This window comes from Scophthalmus maximus, chromosome 4 (genome assembly GCF_022379125.1).
Source record: "Scophthalmus maximus strain ysfricsl-2021 chromosome 4, ASM2237912v1, whole genome shotgun sequence".
In the NCBI taxonomy this organism is placed as follows: Eukaryota; Metazoa; Chordata; class Actinopteri; order Pleuronectiformes; family Scophthalmidae; genus Scophthalmus; species Scophthalmus maximus.
The window spans coordinates 12,271,209-12,284,512 of NC_061518.1; the positions used below are offsets into that span (position 1 = coordinate 12,271,209).

The 13,304-nt window shown below is 40.8% G+C and overlaps 1 protein-coding gene across 7 annotated transcripts in view; it reads right to left on the reverse strand.

The window, feature by feature from the left end:
* The window catches only part of tead1b (TEA domain family member 1b), a 45,187-nt gene extending 39,168 nt beyond the window's left edge, over window positions 1–6,019 (reverse strand). For 2 of the 7 annotated variants that reach the window (XM_035628310.2, XM_035628309.2), the window contains exons 1-2: window positions 5,651–6,019; window positions 5,024–5,160 (exon numbers count right to left, since the gene is read on the reverse strand). The gene's annotated coding sequence lies outside the window, so the exon portion shown is untranslated. The remainder of the gene's footprint in view (window positions 1–5,023; window positions 5,161–5,650) is intronic. The other 5 variants (XM_035628313.2, XM_035628311.2, XM_035628312.2 and 2 more) reach the window with 4 other exon arrangements.
* Window positions 6,020–13,304: the final 7,285 nt, after the last annotated feature.

A 13,304-nucleotide genomic window follows, 5' to 3' on the forward strand; every position in this document is an offset into this window, starting at 1 on the left:
TGCATGCGGCTCTGCCAGTTCACACTGTCTACCATATCTTTTCTTCCGCTTCTCTCGTCATTATTTATCCCCTTGTGCACTTATTGTCTCTTCTCAATCTCCTCTCTTTTTTTGCCACGGCAACTCTTACCACACTGGAACCATCAGTCAATAAAACAGCCTCCTAAGAGGTGTTGTAGAGAAAGGTGAAACTAACAATCAGTGATACATTTTTTTCTACATACAAGTTATGTATAAAGCGACTTTATTTTGGCAATGACTGAGGGTTCATATATTTATATATATTTAAACACAAATACTTTTTGAGTCAAACACTATAAAAAGATGCTCAGAGAAGCCAAAACAGGAAAGGGAGTTGTCCATATTTTCTTGAACATGTCAGGAGCCGAGAACTGGCTACTTTTAAAAAATCCAATAACCATGATTTGTATATTTTGAATGCTGAAACAGTGAAATTAGGATAAATAGTCACCAAGTCTAATTTTCATGTTGTTAACCCCCACGGAAAGACCAAAGCCAACAATGACGATTACGTTATCGCACCCCTATGACAAAAAATATAATTTCTATGAATAATACATGCTTTTCTGCATTGTTTATACTATGAAATAAAGGTTTTCATATCTGCAAACATAAAGGCTGATACCAATATCTGTGAAAAGCTCATTTAGGCTGATTTTCATCAGCCAACCGATAAAACGTCTCCCTGTATTTGTTCATTAAGGAAAAACACATTATTTGTTCAAGGTTTTTCAAATGTTCAACTGAGGAGCACATGTGCTCCTTGGGAAAAAAGACAACATCAAGCCCTTTGGACAAAACAGATCTCCATTGCTCTTTCCCAGCTCAGATTCCAAACTAATTTACTGGGCACAGCCTGCATATTACTGTTGGGAGCTCACCCTCCAGTCTATCTGAATCCGGGGCACCTTCAGGGCTCAGAGAGCCTGCCTGATCTGTGTCAGCCATGATAAAAACACTACGGCCATTGATGAAAGGTCTTGTGGGAATTTTTATTACAAGCAACCACTAGGGAATACAGTGCCCGAGAGAATGAATAACCCACATTTGAATACAAGCCACAAATTATACACACTTTCAGTAAATGAAGTGACTGTGAGCCTTTGTTCCGTGGGTTTCTTTTCACTAGTGGGAAGCTGAACACCACGACAGCTACTATGGCCACCAGAGACAGGAAGTTGTTGAAGCCGAGACTTCCTTCTTTCATTGTGGTTAAGAACTCAAAATGTTTATAGTGGTTTGAGAAACTGAGTCATGTAATGAATCATGGAGCACATATTGCTATTCATCTGCGAGTGATCACGAATCAGCTCATTTATTTGTCTTTTTATTAAAATTAAAATAGGAAGACAAACCACATAGATTACATAGAAATTATATAGTTTAGTAGAGATTGCCATATGGTAAACATCATAAGAGTGCAATATTTAAGTGGTGAGAGAGACTCGATCATTTTGTGTTTCATGTAAGCCTTTATATCAAACATGATTTGTTCCTTATGAATGAATAGGCTACCACAGCAGAACAACAATAGACTTTAACATAGTCTTCTATGAGTATGCACATGGAGAGGGGGAAAAAAAACTGTGTTGCACCACTAAGGTAGTTGACAAGGCCAAAGTGCATTTGGTAGCTGGCAGTCATTTTATGGCTGCAGTACTGAAGCAGATTTACTTAGATGACGTCAGTGGCTTTGAGCCAGCTTTTCCTTTTTGGTGGCTCTCTCTCTACACTGGCCTCAGCGGGCCCTGCTCAAACTGCTGAGCAGCAGCACATACTCTAAAATTCCCTTTCTAGCTCAGGGTTTACCTCAGGGCACACACAGTCTGGACGCCTGCAGGAGTGTCCTCGTTTTTCAAAGCGAGCTTTGACCGTGGAGAACACTGATGTTTTGATGCGATTCGAGCCCTGCCACATATCACATCCAATTACACAATTAATGACCATGTGTCCAGATTCAATTACAGATCACAGATCATTTTTCTAGCCTGGAATTTTCCTGAAAAAATATATATATATTGGGTATTATCATTTCAATTAAAATATGGGGCACATAATGTGTTCACATTCCCATGTGGGATTTTACAGGTGCTTACTATAAATAGAGAGCATGTGCTGTTACACATACATTTGTATTTTCAGTCAGAAAATTTCAATTGTCTGTTCATGTATGTGTGATTTGGATAATGCCCAAAAACTGAGAACTATCAAAGCCCTTAACTGCTGACAGTATAAAATCAATTTTATAATAAAAATATAATCTGAGCCATTCAAACATATTGTAATTACCTAATGGAAAATCTGTTAAGTGTTAACAAAAGGTGCAAAACAACAAACCAAAATCCAAGACATTTTGTTCCCTTTTGAAACAAGATAACACATTTCTACTACTGTGAATACAAACACTAGTTAACCAGAACTTACAGTATGATGTACCAGATAGATGTTACCTTAACATCATATACTAAATACGTATACTATATATAAAAACCTAGAGCCCAAATGTAGGATTATATTCATGTTTAAATCAGAACACAAGCACCTCAAACTTAATGTTAAAATTAAAATTCAAACTAGTGGATTTAAAAAGCAGTTTTGTAAAAATGAGATTCAACATTGAAAAATAATTTCATCATCTGGCACCTGTTGCACATGATACGGGGACCAGGGTTCATCCCCATACTACACTAACTGATACATCTGGAAAATATATTTCCAAGTGCCAAAAGTAAACGTGGTCACATTCTGTTATTATTACATGCAAAGACAATTAAAAAGTCTGAGTCATTGAAGCCACAGCAAAGGAATTTTTGAATACATGAAAATGAGTTTGGCACAAAGACTGATATGTGTATAAACATGCCAGGCACACAGGACCCCGTCTCTGTCAGGGGGAGGTCAATGTTTGCCTTGTGAAAGCAAAAACAGGAATCTATATTTCCAATATCTCCTTAGAAATCTCAAAATACATTTGACAGTCGTTCGGCCAAGATACAATGTTCTGAAAACCAAAGACCCCGAAACAACGTTCCCGTTTAAGGCTCAAGAAAAGAACGGTCTCACTTTACCCAAAGAATTAACAGAGTCCACTGTTTGCTTCACAAAAGCGCATTATTCTGTTCGTACTTCACTACAGACAGACTACACTCAGCTTAGTCCCGCCCTCAGGCCTCCGCAAGGGAACATAAAGGGAACCAACAACCTGAACGAACAATGTATTGAAGTTACACGTCGCCCGTGTGGCCTCTGAAGCACGACCCTCTCTCATCCACATATTTATCCGCATCTGCTTACATTTCTCTTGAGTAGATCACAGAACAACCTGAATAATTTTATGATTCAAGTTGTTGAACTAATTCCACATTATTTGAAAATGTAGACTAGTAATAGCGTGCAGAAAGACTGACTCCATCTCTTTGTGTTACTGAACATGCAGATGCAGTCGTCTCTTTAGCCAACTACAGGCAATGTGCTGCGTTATGCCCGGTCACAAAGCAGAGGGAGTTTAAGAAAACTCCTCGTTTCAGAAGTGAAGTCTCATTCGGTCGAACAAAGACAACATCCTATTCTTCCACAAATGTTATGCAGGCTTCCGTCCAACAGGTCCACTGGTTGCATAAGCTGAAAACAAAGCATCTATTTCTACGCCTACTTTTTTTCTTTCTTTCTTACAAGCAAGCAGATTTACACTGTGACATGTCTGGGGTTACGCCTGACTGCATTCATACGGTTCCCTGTAAATGATAGAAGCCCCTTTCACATTAATGACATGAGGAGCATGTTGGTTTTTTCATCTTCTTTGTTTTTCTTCAAAGTTGCATAAAATGTTCAGCTGTGTTAAACTGTGAGAGAAAAAAAGCCTCTTTTAGATTAGGAAAACAGAGAACTTGGGCACTCGCCACAGTGGAAGTAGAGACAGAAAGAGGATTTTGTTTAAGAATCTCCTTTAAAGCTTGTACATGTGGTCTTTTTTTCACCCCATTGCTCAGCTATGTCCCTTCTGATATTATAATACACAGCAACTTTCAGAAGGAAAAAAAAAACATATTCCTGCGAGTCACATTTCCTCAAGATCGGTGACAAATTCGGAGATGGGGAACACGTTGTGCAATCCTGTGCTTGATTAATGAAGTATATGGGCGCTTTAATTAAATCACAGCAGCACATCTGAGCCATGTAAACAGTGGCCTGGGGACCTGACCCGGGCTGTTTGGTCCAGGCAAACCAAATCTGACAATGTAATGCAGCCGCGGCTGGAGAGTAACCGGAGAGGAAATCAGCAAGTGTTCGGGTGCAACAGGGTTTGTGCACCAACTTTTGCAGCTCCATTAACTGTAGCTAAACGGATGCATCTGGCTTTTTCCGCCATCCATCCCTCCGTCCCTCCACACGACAGCCGGTGTAACGTCCGGCAAGTCCACGTGAAAAAAGGCATGTGGCTGAAATCAAAAACACACACACACACACACACACACACTGCTGGCCCACAGCTGGGGGACTTCAGTTTTAGCTGAGCAGGCATTTCCCAAAGCAGAGGGAGGAAAGGAGAACAATGAAGGAAACCCCAGATGAAAGCTCCACAAACTCTACAAGGAAAGATCTCAATTTACGGGAATAACTGGAAACTGCCCTTTACAGAATCATCAGTAGAGGCATAATCTGTTTATTTTGTAAAGGAGGGGGATATAACAGGGGACATCTATTCCAGCTTGTCTTCCTCCCCAACGATGAAGTGAAAGGATCATGTTAGGCCGCTCTTAATACTATTCACAGTGAACACACGTCCTTAAAAAGAAATGTGATCTAGTCCAGTGTTTGTGTCCAACTGTCAGCTTTTGGACTCTTTAATGCCCCTGACATGAAACAATGAAGGAGTTTGGGGGCTGCTGACCTTCCCCTCATGCTCTGTCGGTGTCGTGAGAGTTACAGTAACAACATGGAGCCTGCACAGAAAAAGTGAAACACGTTTTCAAAAAAAATAAAAAAATAACTATGTACTTACTCAAAACTTCCGATGGCGGTTTTTACACAGGCGCCGTCAAACGCGTCGCAGCAACAAGTCTCTCCGGGGGCTTCCTCTCTTCCGAGTTGGTCCGAAAATGCTGCGGCGAAAGCTCCGGCGGCTCCCGGCTGAGCGAACTGCGGGAGGGGAGGAAAGAACAGCAACGTTTTCAACCGTCATCTTGTCCGAAACAACTGTTCCCCGGGTGCAAGCGTGTGGCTTCTTATTTGACTTCTCCCCCGAATCCCCAGCCGGGAGTTTCCTGAAAGGGGGGTTTGACACTGGGCAAATGGCAACCGAGGCTGCTTTCCTCCTATAGGGGCGTTAATCAGGCTTCTTTTCACAAAAATGTGAGAAATGTCAACGATTTTTTTTTTCTCCCCCCCCCCCCCCCCCCCCCCCCCCCCCCCCCCCCCCTCGGCTGCTCCGTCAGAGCCACGGGGGCGACGACGGCGAGTGGAGCATCCTGTGGCCGCAGCGAGCAGACCCGGCCACCGGTGCGTCGGAGCGCCTGGACCCGGCCGAGCCAGCGCTACTGACACGGAGCGAAACACCGCGCGACGCGTTCAGACGCCAGGACACATTCGGTCGGAACACAAGTCTACCGCCAGTTGGAGCGAAACTTACCTCGTTATTGATATGTCATATCAAAAACAAAAAACAAAAAAAATGTCCCTTTCTTTTGGCAATGTGGTGTTGAGGGGTACTCTTTTTTTTTTTTCTTTTTTTTTTTTACGTCAAGTTGTTGCGGTGTTTTCTGCGCCCGCCGGGAAGAGGAGGTGGGTGAGTCGCTCCGCGCACTGACAGAGATGCGAAGAATGCTCGGAATGAGACGAGGAATGAAATGAACGCGAGGAGCGAGCTCGCGTCGGTCGGGGCGGAGCGAGAGGTGGCGTCATCCCGAGCCCAGCAGCCAGCAGCCAGCAGCCGGCCCCGGGCGGCAGGCGGCGGCGGCGGCGGGGAGCGGGGAGCGGGAGGAGGGGGAGGGCACTGAACATCCCGGGAACTGACGCCTTCAGGGGCAACGGCGAAACTCAGAATTTACAGCTCCGCGGCCGCCAGCGACCTCTTGTAGTAGTGTCGACCACGGTATCGATCCAGCAGCGACGCTTATCGGTACAGAACTAAGTCCCCCCTCGGATTACCTCGAGCACGGGTGGATTAAAGCACAGGAAGTCAAGGGCCCAAAGTCCCTGCATGAAGTGATTGCTAATATATCTTTTTTTTTTTTTCCTAAGTTAAGATTAACCTTTATTCGTCCCACAATGGGGAAATGTGGGCATTACAGCAGCAAAGTGGACAGAAGAATATCAAAAGAAATGTACAAAGAAGCAATAGTATGTACAAAATATAACAAAATAATAACATTAAATAAAAAAGATTTATAAATACTATATACAGAGCAGTAGCAATAGTTGCACGTGGAGTCTAAATATAAATATTGCACAATTGGTTATTGCAAGACACAACAAAGACACAATACGACAACAGGGTGCAAAATGACCCTAAGGAGAGAAAAAACTAATAATTATGCAGGTGCAAAACAACAACAAAGGAGTCACAACATGACAACAAAAAGGTAAAAAGTGACTAAAATGAGACACAAAACGGCAGCACGAAGAGACGCAAAGAGACACAAAATACAAATACGCGAAAGATTGTCACAAAGATAAACAACACGATCTTAGTGATAAACAAAACGGATAAAAGAAGCGATTTAAAGTAAATAAAGCAAGATGGAAAATTACCACGAAGAGATGCAAAACGACTACAAAGAAACCGACTAAAAGGGCACAAAGCAGAACTTAAAGTGACAAATGCGGTCCACAAGGAGACACAGACTGTCCACATAGTGACAAAGACTTATAAAAAGAGACACAAGACAAGCGCAAAGAGACACATCATGCCTTCAAAGATTAACTACAAGAGACGCAACTGTATTCTTTTACTTGCCTGTGCCCAGGCCGAAGCCCATCTTCTCATAATCCTTCCACGACATCAAGTACATCAAACCCATGCACTGGAGGAGTGTTTTGTTATTTTAATAACGGAAAATGTCTGTGAATATTATAAATAACAAATGAAAAGACATTGTGAAATAAATATTTACCTGAACAAATTGTTTAAAAACGTGACAAAGCTGAAGGAATTATCAAAACTCAGCTCATTTGTCATTAATTTCATCATTCGGTTCCATTATATTTGAATTTTAAGATATTTTTTTTTATTCCAAGATAGATTTTTTATTTCAAAAAGCACCCTTCGCGAAGTCTGTTTTATTCACACTGTATTTTTTCCACAGTTAATTAATATGACTATCGATTCTATACGTATGTGTTATTCATTCATTCAGTCATCTATGTATTTAATAATGAATTCTTTGAGACTACCTGTGTCACCTCTGGACAGAAAACCCAAAGACACAACTGTGGTCGTGTCTGAACAAGTCATCCATTAGAAGCCAGTGTTTTGACACCAATCCTTTAAAAGAGAGGGCTCTACGAAGATGAACGACTCCCTCACTGAGGACATCCATCAACACCTTTTAACACCTGTCTGTGCACGTTTATCTGAGAGAGAAACACGGGGAGGTGTGTGATTTAAATGTACTTCGTACTGGATCATCTTTCAGTGCATTTTTTCACTGTCTGTCTTTTTATCACACGATCTCGTGAATAAACACTTCATGGTAAAGATTATCACTGTCAAAGCAGTTGTCGTCCTCAAACTTGTGTGCTGTATTAATTCTGTATTCAGCTGTTCCTCATCACACAGGCAGCTATATCTATGAAGTCTAAATGACACAGCATGTAACTCCAGGAGCACACAAGCTACATGTTAAACATAATCTTGGTAGATACCAAGAGCTCTCGTCACATGCGTTAGAAGTGAAATAAAATGCTCTGAGTCTTCAGTGTCAAGGGCACGCAGTGGAGACTGCATTTTGTAGTTTACTGAGCCAAATTATTACTGCCTGCATGGACATATGAATTCCTGAGGGTCTGTGTTCACTGTGTGCAGTTATTGTATGTCATCATTTACTGAATGTGGCGAAGGAGAAAAAAAGCCACCGAACTGTTTGTGCCGAGACAAGTTACTCATCCTTCAAGTCAAACCTATGACAACAACACTGTTAATCAAGCAGCCCACCTACCCGAACAACCATACAGGTCGTTTGTCCCTATAGCCTCACATGCATACCAATGGTAGACATACAGTACTGCCCAGTCGTCGTCATAGTAACATTAATAAACACATAGTTACGGTTGCGAAACAGTCACAGTTTCCTTTGGGTTTAGGAGGAGTTTCAAAATCTAATTCTCTAAGGTTAAAGGACCTCAGTGTCATGGTTACAATAATAATTAACTAGAAACCAAAGTAGAAAAGGTCTTCAAACTATTTTCCAACACAGGGCCCCTTCCAGACAGGGCCTCTGTTCTGAAACAAATCGTCAATTTGATAATCTTTTTTAAATAAACCTTGACACATTTAAAAACTGGTGATAAACCAGTCATGGAAGGACTGACCTTTGACCTCAGGAGCTGCGTCAATAATAATGTCCTCAACATAACCTGAATGTCAAACGTCCATGAAACATTGTTCAGACCACCCTTGTAAACATGTTACTGTATGCATAAGATTTCTAAGTAATACCTTTTATTATTAACTAACTAATATGTAGGTTAAAAAATAACAACTATGCTGTGGTTGTAGACATCATTCTTGTTTCGCAAATGTTCCTGCTGTTGTGAAGGCGTCTGACTCAGACTATCTACTGCTGCGTTTATCAAATATGAAAGGCAAACAGACCCACTTTTCCAGACATTTTCCAGAGTTCATGTCTGAAAAATGCTTTCATTTTAGACAAGTAATCTCAAATTACTCTGTTTTTCCTAATTTTTCTTCTGTTGGGAGTCAAACTGGTTCACTGGTTCACATGCCCTAATAAGTATCAACCTCAGGGTAGAAAACCAATTCATTGAGGAATATTTGCATTAAAATGAGTCATGCATTGTCGCATCTGAACATGTAAGTCCTGGAGTTTGAATGTGGCTGTCGAAGTTTGGATTTCAATTCTTGCATTGTCCATTGGTCTCACCAACCAAGCTTCTTTTTTATGCTTTTACACACTTTTAACCATGTTGAAGGTTCAATTCATCTCTATTTTCTGTATGTGTGCTATATGCATATTTTATGGCCTCGCATTTAATGGGTTTTAACCATGTCTTTTCTTTTATCATAATCCTTTATTGTCTTAACATGTTCTATTTTGTCTTAACTAGTTTTTTTTGTATAAAGCACCCTGAGCTGCATTGAATGCTATGAAAAGTGCTACAGTAAAAAAAATACATTTTAATATTATCATTATTTATAATATATATGGTTTATATCTTGCCATCTGCAAACCATATTTTGTGAAAACAGTAAGGGGATGACAAATTCAAAACACTCTATTTATTTAAGTGTGTGTAGACATCATTAATACCTTCACTCTACTGTGTCGCCGTCAACATTCACGCTATTGTCAGCTGAGATAAAATACGTCAGGTGACTCTTTCTTCGTAAGCCAATTTGGTAGCTTCGGGAAACTGTAGATAATAAGAGCGTAATCATTAAATGCATGCTTCAGAGAACACAAATCAGCTGTTCTGAACCAGTGCAGCTACAGTTTCTTCACTCCACTTCTGCACTGCTGGCTTGATAAGGTTGCTCTGTGCTTTGGCATTGCTTTGATCTGAACCTGCTGCTCTGAGCCTCTGAGGGAGGCCACGGTGCAGTAGAACTAACCTCGTTCAGTTCATTTCGCTGATCTGCACTGCTGTTGCTGCCGCTGCCTGGCCTGGCCCGGCCTGGTTCAGCATGGCCTGCAACGTCCTCTAATCAGATAGTTGTGTAAGGCCAGGTGCTCCCCCTGGCTCTCTGGTTTGACTGCTCAGCTGGCCACACTGATTCACTCTATTCAGAGATAAGAGAAGGATAAGAGGAGCCACTCGCTGGTAAAAGGGAAAGGAGTAGGCCAGGCCAAATCCCAATTAATATACCGTACAGTAACTTCTGATTATTCCAGACACTCTTTGTATTTAAATGCATGTTCATTTGGCTATAAATGATTTGAGGAGCAGCCTGAGGAATCTATTTTCATGAATCACTTGTTATTAGGGGATAAACACACTTCAAATCAAATTAAGCTACAATAGTCTGAATCCACATATCTGTATGGTATCATGCCATCTTATTGGGTTTTTAAAGGATGATCTGTTCGCAGAGTTTCGTCATCATGTTGCCCCAGGACAAGTGACAATGATTATTTCACACTGACCAGATTGTTGTCCCATGAACAAAATTCATGTGATTATTATACAGCAGATATTTGAATACAAGATAATTATTATCTGACAGTTTGTACAAACATTTATTATACGCTGCAATAAATTAGGCAATCGTGGAAATTACAGTTACTCTAAAGATCTGTGATCACAGTCAAACACTGGACATTTGATATGAATACATCATGTTGGAATTCTAACTATTGGTATTACCCAGGCGGTTCTTCCTGACATTCACCTGTCCTCGTCCTCTCGAAAATCTAGTAACAGAAAATTAACGTGCAGATGCAGCAATGTTGGATGAATGAAAATAGGGAAGAACAAATGTAATACCTCATCATTTGCTAATACCAGCTGATATACACAGCACATGTGAATAAAGGGAGTACCACCACTTCTATTTCATATCCTAAGAGGCTCTTCCTTCACTTAATATTCTACAGGCATTTTTGTTTTTGCTTTAGACACTTTATGTAACGTGTAATTTAAGATATTAGAAATTATAGATTTTACATATACCACCTAAGTGAAATTACCTATTGCAAAGTGATGCTCAAGTGTGATCTAGTTCATGTATAGACAACACCAAATGCTGCCACACTCTCACATGACACACTCTGTCATGATCTCACAGGCAGACAAAAACCAACAGTTCATGAACGTAATATATTATAGTGCAAAAGAAAATACTGTACATATTGTTAGAAGCACATGAGAATTAACATAAGCTACACCCGCACAACACACAAAGGCACTCTGCAGTGCTGTGTGGAGGTAATACAGGACATGCGTCACGTCGTGAAAGTGACATCTAACAAAATTCTCACAAATGCCCTCTCAGATGTTTCAGTATCCTGCTGCAGTCGCGTGTTGTTGTTGTTTTTTCTTTCTGTGCAGTATTAAACAGTTTGCATACCTGCTAGTTGCCGACAAATCTCTTTATCGCCGCGGCAGCTCATTTTCCTGTTCAGTAGAAAGTCCTGCCAGGAGGACACAGACATTAAAGACAGATTATTGCATAACCAATGTTTATAATGTGATTATGACCAGATGTGCGCGCAGATTGTATCTGAGGCAGAGGATTTTGTGATATCACACAGATGCATGTTTTTAGACCAGAGCTTTATGTCCTGCCATCAAAAGAATCAGTGCACCATCCAATTTCTGCCATCTGGCAAAAAATAGTTGGACCTCTGGTATGATACAAAAAACAATCCATGACGGATTATTCCTGCAGGGACTGTGGTTTTAGCTACTTTTTTTGCATTTATTAATTATACAGATGTATGGCTTAAAAAAATGTAAAATATATTTTCTCGCTCGTATCTTATCTGAGATGATTTATTTTCTTCTTCTTTTTTTTTTTAAAGCAGAACATTACTAACCACAAGCATGGATGTTCAAATGAAGAAAGAGCAGACTGAAAATTCGCGAGAATATACATGTGGATAACATTTTGCTAGATTTCCCTGTTCCAAGGCCTGAGCACAAATCTATAACAAACATATATGAGTTCCCGAACACATCACATAAACTACTCATCATCCCCAGTGTCTGTCTTGCCAAACTCTCCTCTTTGTGTTTTCTGTTGGGTGTTTTTTCGTAATTTCTGCTAGAACTGCTGTTGCCCTATATATGTATGGAGGACACACAGGACTATGGTTCCAGCATGTGCAGAGAGGCTTGTTTGGTATGAATTCTGTGGAATATAAAGAAAGACACAGAACTGTAATTACGCCTAATGGCTGGAAATGCTCCCTGTTCAAAACATCTTGGCATATGATGTCTGATTATGGGTGATCATTTCTTGCTTTTTGGTTAAAAAGCACAGCTCCCGGGGTTCGTGGGTTTCACTGATGATGGTGGTTCAGAACAATGGGCTATTGAAATTCATTGTCACTATCGCAGCTTGAATGTCAGAGGATAAGGCAGGAAAGAAATCCAGGGCTCAATTTACAGTATCCTCAACCAGAACGAAGAGCAGCTGGTATGAAGCTATGAACTGGACCAACCCCTCGAGAACCATTTCACCATCGACTCAAACATAAAATATACAGTTTATAGTCTGTAATATTCACATGCAAAGGGATTGATCTTTTCACTGTTGTCCTAATTATGACCTCAAATTCTAATGATATTTTAAGAGCTGCCACAGATGAAAAGGGGCTTTAATGAGTGAAGGGAGAGTTACTCAGAAAAAGAAAACGGCAAGGATCTCTGAAACCTCAGGAGCAGAAATATACTACAATGTTAAAAGGGAGTGCTTCAGTACACACTGTAAGTAGAATACAAATGGTCTGCAAATGGACTGCATTTATACAGCGCTTTTCTAGTCCTATTGAACACTCAAAGTTGCTTTCTCCTATTCACACACACACACACACACAAACACACACACACACACACACACACATTCATACCGCAATGCTACACGCAACGGTTTTTCTATCACACATGATAAACACACTGCCGACACAGCCGTAAGTGTTCAGTGTGTTGCCCAAGGATACTTGGGCATGCGGGCTAGAGGAACCAAGGATCAAACCACCGACCCTTGAAGTTAGCGGATGACCCGCTCGCGGTCTTCAGATCTTTTACTTAAGACAAGATGATATTAATCCTTTATTGATCCCTACAGGGGAAATTCAAGTATAACAGCAGGCCACAAACAGAATGAGTGCAGGTTTGAATAGAGTAGAAAAGTGTAAAATAGGAATAATATGAAATGGAATAGAATGAAAAAGAAACATATAAAACAATTAGACACAGGATATAAGAACAATATTAAGACAATAAGTAAAAGTTGCAGTACCAAATTGAAACCATACTCTTTCAGCTCGCTCATACCACCGGTTCATCTCTAGCAGACCGAAACCTTGACGGCTGAAGGTCGGCAGAAGGCAGAGGAGGTCAAATCGGACAGAAGGCAACCATGCAAGACTGACGGGAGGCTG